The 6,112-nt window shown below is 36.5% G+C and overlaps 1 non-coding gene across 1 annotated transcript; it reads left to right on the top strand.

Annotated features, from left to right (window-relative positions):
* Positions 1 to 443: 443 nt before the first annotated feature.
* On the top strand, positions 444 to 522 carry LOC122331374. Its single transcript, XR_006248159.1, has one exon. It is a non-coding gene; the product is annotated as a small nucleolar RNA SNORD36 (small nucleolar RNA).
* Positions 523 to 6,112: the final 5,590 nt, after the last annotated feature.

Genomic DNA, 6,112 nt, shown 5'->3' with positions numbered 1-6,112 from the left:
ATATATATATATATATATATATATATATATATATATATATATATATATATATACATATATATATATATATATATATATATATACATATATATATATATATATATATATATACACACATATATATATATATATATACACATACCCATGCATTATATGTATATATGTACACGTAGCCGCCATTTTTATATTGTCCAAAGACTGAATGTTGCCGTAAAAAAAAGAAATCTGCAGTGCACTGGGAACTATCCTCTCTTTTATAAATATTTTAGAAACCCACAAGAAGTCTAAAATTCCCTTTGAATTAATGATAAACAAAAGATTTAATTTGAGGAATTTACTTCAATGAGCATCGTATTCAGTAAATACCCGTTATGAGTAATTGCCATTCCTGGTAGACTGGATTAAAGGGAAAAAAATGGGTTTCTTTGAATCGGTTTTATTACAAGAAATGATCGTTTTTTTATTCTCCATCCGAAACTTACATTGAAGTCAAAACGATATGGCTTTGTATCACTGATCATGCTTTCGAGACGTGGCCTTTTTAAACGACGACAAAAGAAAATGCCTTTTGAAGCAAAAGTAAACTATGTTACGTGTCCGTCAGTTGGCCGCGTTCTGTCGAAGTAGGCGTTCTTGGCCAGAAGAAGCGGTCTGGCTCCGCTAGACAACCACACGCAGGCTACGAGAAAGTGAGCATCCGTTTCTGCCCTTTCGTGAAGGTGAGGGAGATTTTCAGATGACTTTAATCTTGGAGACGCCGCTGAGCTGCGGTAATTATGAGCGCTTCAGAAAAGGAAGATTAACACTCTGCTTTTCAATTAACAGCCTGGAAATGTGATTATACAGCAGCACGTTTCTCAAGGGGGGGAAGGTTTGTCCTGGCCACTTCATTCCTCTCTGCTGCGTTTGTTTTAATGGCTCTCGGTAAAGCTAACAGCGGAGAGTGCTTCTGGCTTCATTAGAGATGAAACTAACACTTATCACGTTCCCCCCAAAAGTTCCCGAGACGGGAAACGAGCGCGTGTGTGTCCGCGGATTAGACTCAAGGATTAACATTGACGCAGACAATGAGGAACCGACAATTAAAACAGATTAATTAGGGGAGAAATTTCTCTCGCAGGGGTCAACACAAACACTCGCGCGGGCCCCGGAGGAACGAACAAACAGCTCAGCGCTAGCAGAGCTTACCGAGCCCTAGATAAATGAACTGGCAGATGTTCTGCTCCCAGTGTCCTCTGAGCTGCTCTTGATGATGTTCTTAAGTGAATGTTGTGTTTTCGAGAGCTGATTCCTCGGCGAGGGACTTCTTGAGAGTTGCGTCTCACCGCGGCCTGAGAGTTTTAAAAGCATCGCGAAACACCGTCCGCAGTGTTTTTAGTTTCTGTTACGTGGCATATGAGTGAAGCTGAATATTCAGATAGGCGGGACTTGATTTTGTTCATTGGGATTTGATTGGACCGTGAAACATAGGCAGCGGACTTGCTATATAGTCCTCGAATTTGATTGGCAGATTGACCCGTGACATTATATCATTATTTTATATCGTATTAAATTATATTTTGTTATATTTTATTTGTTATTTATATTTGTTATATATATATATATATATATATATATATATATATATATATATATATATTTATGTTATGTTATATTATTATGGCAATATTGTATTATAAATTAGGATTTTTATTCATATTTGAGTTTTATTAATATTTTTACATAATATTTTACTTTGTTATCATTATTTCAGTTTGAACTGTCACACAAAATAATATTTTAAATCAGAATTTATTTTGACATTTTCTGTGTAGTTAAGGTTTTAGCTTTTTATTTTTCATGTTTTACCTTTAGTTGTTTAGGACACCAAAATAAAATGAATTAAAATGAGAAATGTTGCCTTGTCAATTTGATAAAATAAGTTTCTATTTTATTTTATCTAAAATATTTATAATATTTATTTTATTTTAAGCAAATTAAATAATAATAATAATAATAATAATTGTACTATGTATAATTTCCTATAATATTTTAATTGGTTTTAATGATTTAAATTTTAGTTTAGTTGACATTTTATTTCAGTTCTTGTTTATTTCATAAACGTCGAGTAAAGAAACATGTTTTTCATGGCATTAGTTAATAACTCTGCTTACTGTATTTGTACTAGCTCTTTCAACAATAAAAAAAAACAAAAATTGTATACCCAACACAAAGACGGTGACTGTCTTCATGAGTCGTTTAAATTATTCACTGAACTGGTTTGTTTAACAATACAGATTAATTTATGAAGAATTTATTAAACTGTTTCCACAACTCATTTATTCTTTGGTTTTCCATTCATTTAGGGTCACAACGGGACACAAAATGTCTTTATAACTATATATATTTTTAAACGTACTCAATATTAACTTCTTGATTATTAAACCCTTACATAAACGCAATGCCGTGCTTGCGGCCATTCCAAATTGTCATTAAAGAAGAAAAAACATCTTTGAGGCAGAGAAAGTTATTTCATTTTGATGGACGAGTATAAAAACAACACTGTTTTTCCTTTAGAAAAACAAACACTGATGAATCATGCACAGTGGAAAATGATTAAGAAAGCCAACTGACCTCAAGCTAAGAAGCTTTTAATGAAAGGCTTGCTAAAGTGACGAGCGGAGCCTCGGGTTACGTCGCAGATTTCAGAAATTGAATGTTTTATTAGTTGCTGTCCCCTACCGAGCTAGGTCTAGATTAGCTAACCAGTGCCATAAACCAGCACCTGTTAGGCCTGAAACATACTGCACAGACATTAAACAATGCTAATATTTGTTGCATTAGTGGGCATTATCATTAATTGTCTGCTTCTGCGGTCGGTTTTCCCTTTCAGGTCACCTATGGCAGAACAATAGCTTGAGAGGAAGCTAGCTGAGTGTGATCGTATAGAAATATTTAGCACGTTGACGTTGACGTCGTCAGGAAACATTAGCATATTGCCCGACCCACTTTTTGGTCTTTTCAGGTTGGTCTAAATGAAAATGTGAATTCGTTCTTCGCCACTAGGGGTCAGCAAGCAGCAAGCCAAAATGCTTTATTGGGCATTACAGGCATGATGAAATAAAAATGAGAACAATCAAACAGCAGATTAGCGCCACGCAAAAGAGTTCAGAAAAGAGAATCGCTGATTGAGCAAATAAGGTAAAAAATAAATGCATATTATGAGACGATAAAAGTGATTTTGCATGCATGTCAACCTGTAGTTGATCACTCCCAAAACCAAAATATGAACATCGCATAATTAATAATTGGGGCACTTTATTAGCGTGCTGGCAAAATGAGGCCTAAAACCTAAAAACACACATTTTCCACATCTTTTATACACCACACAGTCTCATGTTAGCAAACAAACAGTAAGTACGTTATTGTATATAAAGGGTCACGTTTAAGTATTTTGCTATATCACTGAAACACAAAATCTTATGTTGTTCATGCAGTAGCCGTTTAGTTTTTTTCTGTGGATGCTAGGTGCTAATGCAGCCTGCTTCAGGAGAATGTAATTACCTAAATATTTCAAATAATTTCCTCAGAAATGTATAGGTGTTGACATATCGTGGAAATACTAACTTATAAAATGATAAAACTTAGCGGAGCCTGTCTGACAGCGATGTACTCTGCAGAGGATAACTGCGTCAAGGGGTCCTTAAGAGTGACAGGTGCCCTTGATATTACCTGCTTTAATTACATTTTAATGAACGGGGTTGACAAAAAGTGGGGACACAACTTTGAGACTTCATGAAACGTGCACTGAAAAACAGCGTTTCTTTGTAATGAGATATTTTTAAGTGTGGCTTTTTTTATATAAAACAAGGTATTTTTCATCATTAAAAAACATTTAAAAGCATATGAATTATTGAACCCTCCTCTGTAGACACACTGTTTTAGATGTACTGAATAGTGTTAGTTTTCACTGCTATGCTGATGACGCTCAGCTGTATATTTTGTCGTGGCCTGGTGATACACACCAAAATTGAGAATAAACCCGATATAAAAAACCGGCTGATGAGTAACTTCTTAATGCTAAATTCCAGGGAAAAAAAACAGAGGTCCTAATTATTGGACCTAAAAACCCTACATGTAATAATCTTCATCATCGGTTAGGAACCTAGATGTGATGCTTGACAGCGATCTTTCCTTCGAAAACCGTGTTTCCAGCATCTGTAAAACTGTTTTTCCACCTTAAAATAGATCCAAATCACGACCTATGCTTTTAACGTCTAATGCAGAAATGTTAATTCATGCGTTTATGACCTCTAGGTGAGATTACTGTAATGCTTTATTGGGTGGTTGTTCTGCACGCTTGATAAACAAACTTCAGCTGGTCCAAAACGCAGCAGCCAGAGTCCTTACTAGAACCAGGAAGTATGATCATATTAGCCCGGTTCTGTCAACACCGCACTGGCTCCCTATCAAACATCGGATATTTTCAAATCGTGTTAAAAAGCCCTGAACGGTTTAGCTTCTCAATGCCTGAGCGTGCTCTTATCACATTATAGTCCTCCACGTCCGCTGCGTTCTCAAAACTGGCCTTTTTGATGACAACTACAATATCAACATCGACAGATCCTTTTCCTATCTAGCACTATAGAATTGTATAGAATTAGCACAAGTTAATTCAGATAGTATAGCATGGTTTAAACACTATTTAATCGCAGCGATTTTGACTGAATTGCATCTATTTCTCTTCTTTTGCGTTTATTTTGTAATTAAATGACGTAATTCACTCGTTGCGAGCGTGCTCTTAGATCATTTTCTTCTAAAAACAATAAAGTATGTAAATAAGCGCAGTATATTTCCCGGCCTTAGAGGTGACCCGAGCACGTCTGTATAAAGCCTGACTAATTCCGAAAGCTATTTCCCATCCATAAAAGGGATCATAGCGCTTTAACAAACACACACTCACACACTCTTTCAGGACGCCCTCCAAGGGTCACTCTTCACACTGAAGTGTCAGAGCTACAGATCGATATCACACTGAAGCAGGACTCCGGGTCTCTGTCTGTCTGTCCGTCTCTGTCTCTGCGCTCCACTTGTTAAACATGTTGTCAGGCACGTGGCAATTGGCAAACGTTCTCGTATGATGAGAGGAAGGGTAAATATTTTCCAGGCAAATTCTGCCATCTGGTAGGCAGCTGGGACTTCCTGGTGGCGAGAAATGCGGATGACACACTTTTGCAGTAACTTTTCGTGCTCTCGCAATATCCTTATACTCTTTTGCGTCACTGTGTCTCAGTCTCCTGGTTAGCATGAATGCGCTAAATGCTAAAGGCAGAGTATAATTGTGTCATCTCGCCACTGCGCTTTGAAATGCAAACTTACAGGTGCACTTGCTAATTAGTAGGGCTTGTTAAGGGCGATTAATATCGCTTATGCTTACGGGTATCACACTGACTGAGGAACAAGCCTGAAACTGCTTAGCAATGCGCAAACGACCGCCCAGAGCATCTTAGCATTGCGGTAGCAAGTTTTATACAGGCTATAGTATATAGGTATAGCAATTCAAAAAGTATATTTTACTTTTGAAAAGTGCGGGAAACCAATAAATACACTAATCAATATAATAAAAACGACAGCTCGCCACAAAAACACATCGCATTAAACCAAAATGACGCTACGCTAACGCTACTCTAAAACGTTGACAACTTGACTTTTCGAAAGCAAGGTAGCGAAGACGCTTTTAGTGAAAAAAAAATGAACGTAATGTTTTACTATTAGCCGTACGCTTTTGAGAGATGCACAGACTCTGAGGTAATTCACACAATCTCTCTCTCTCTCACACACACTCACTCACAGAAGAGAATTGCTCTAAATTCAAGCGATACCAGCCTGTGTTTGTTTTGCTAAGCTGTAAGATCTACCTGATCTGAGGGCTATTATTCTATATATTCATTATGTGTGTGTGTGTGTGTGTGTGTGTGTGTGTGTGTGTGTGGCTTGAAGAGTTGGTAAATCATGGGGTTATTTTCTTATTTTGAGTGAACTATGCTTTTAACATTTTGCAATTTGAGTTCAAATTATATTATATTGTTAATGTAAAAAAAATCAGAACAGTGATTTTATTCCATGGCAAAAG

This window comes from Puntigrus tetrazona, chromosome 25 (genome assembly GCF_018831695.1).
Source record: "Puntigrus tetrazona isolate hp1 chromosome 25, ASM1883169v1, whole genome shotgun sequence".
Classification (NCBI taxonomy): domain Eukaryota; kingdom Metazoa; phylum Chordata; class Actinopteri; order Cypriniformes; family Cyprinidae; genus Puntigrus; species Puntigrus tetrazona.
This window is presented reverse-complemented; position numbering and strand designations above follow the sequence as displayed.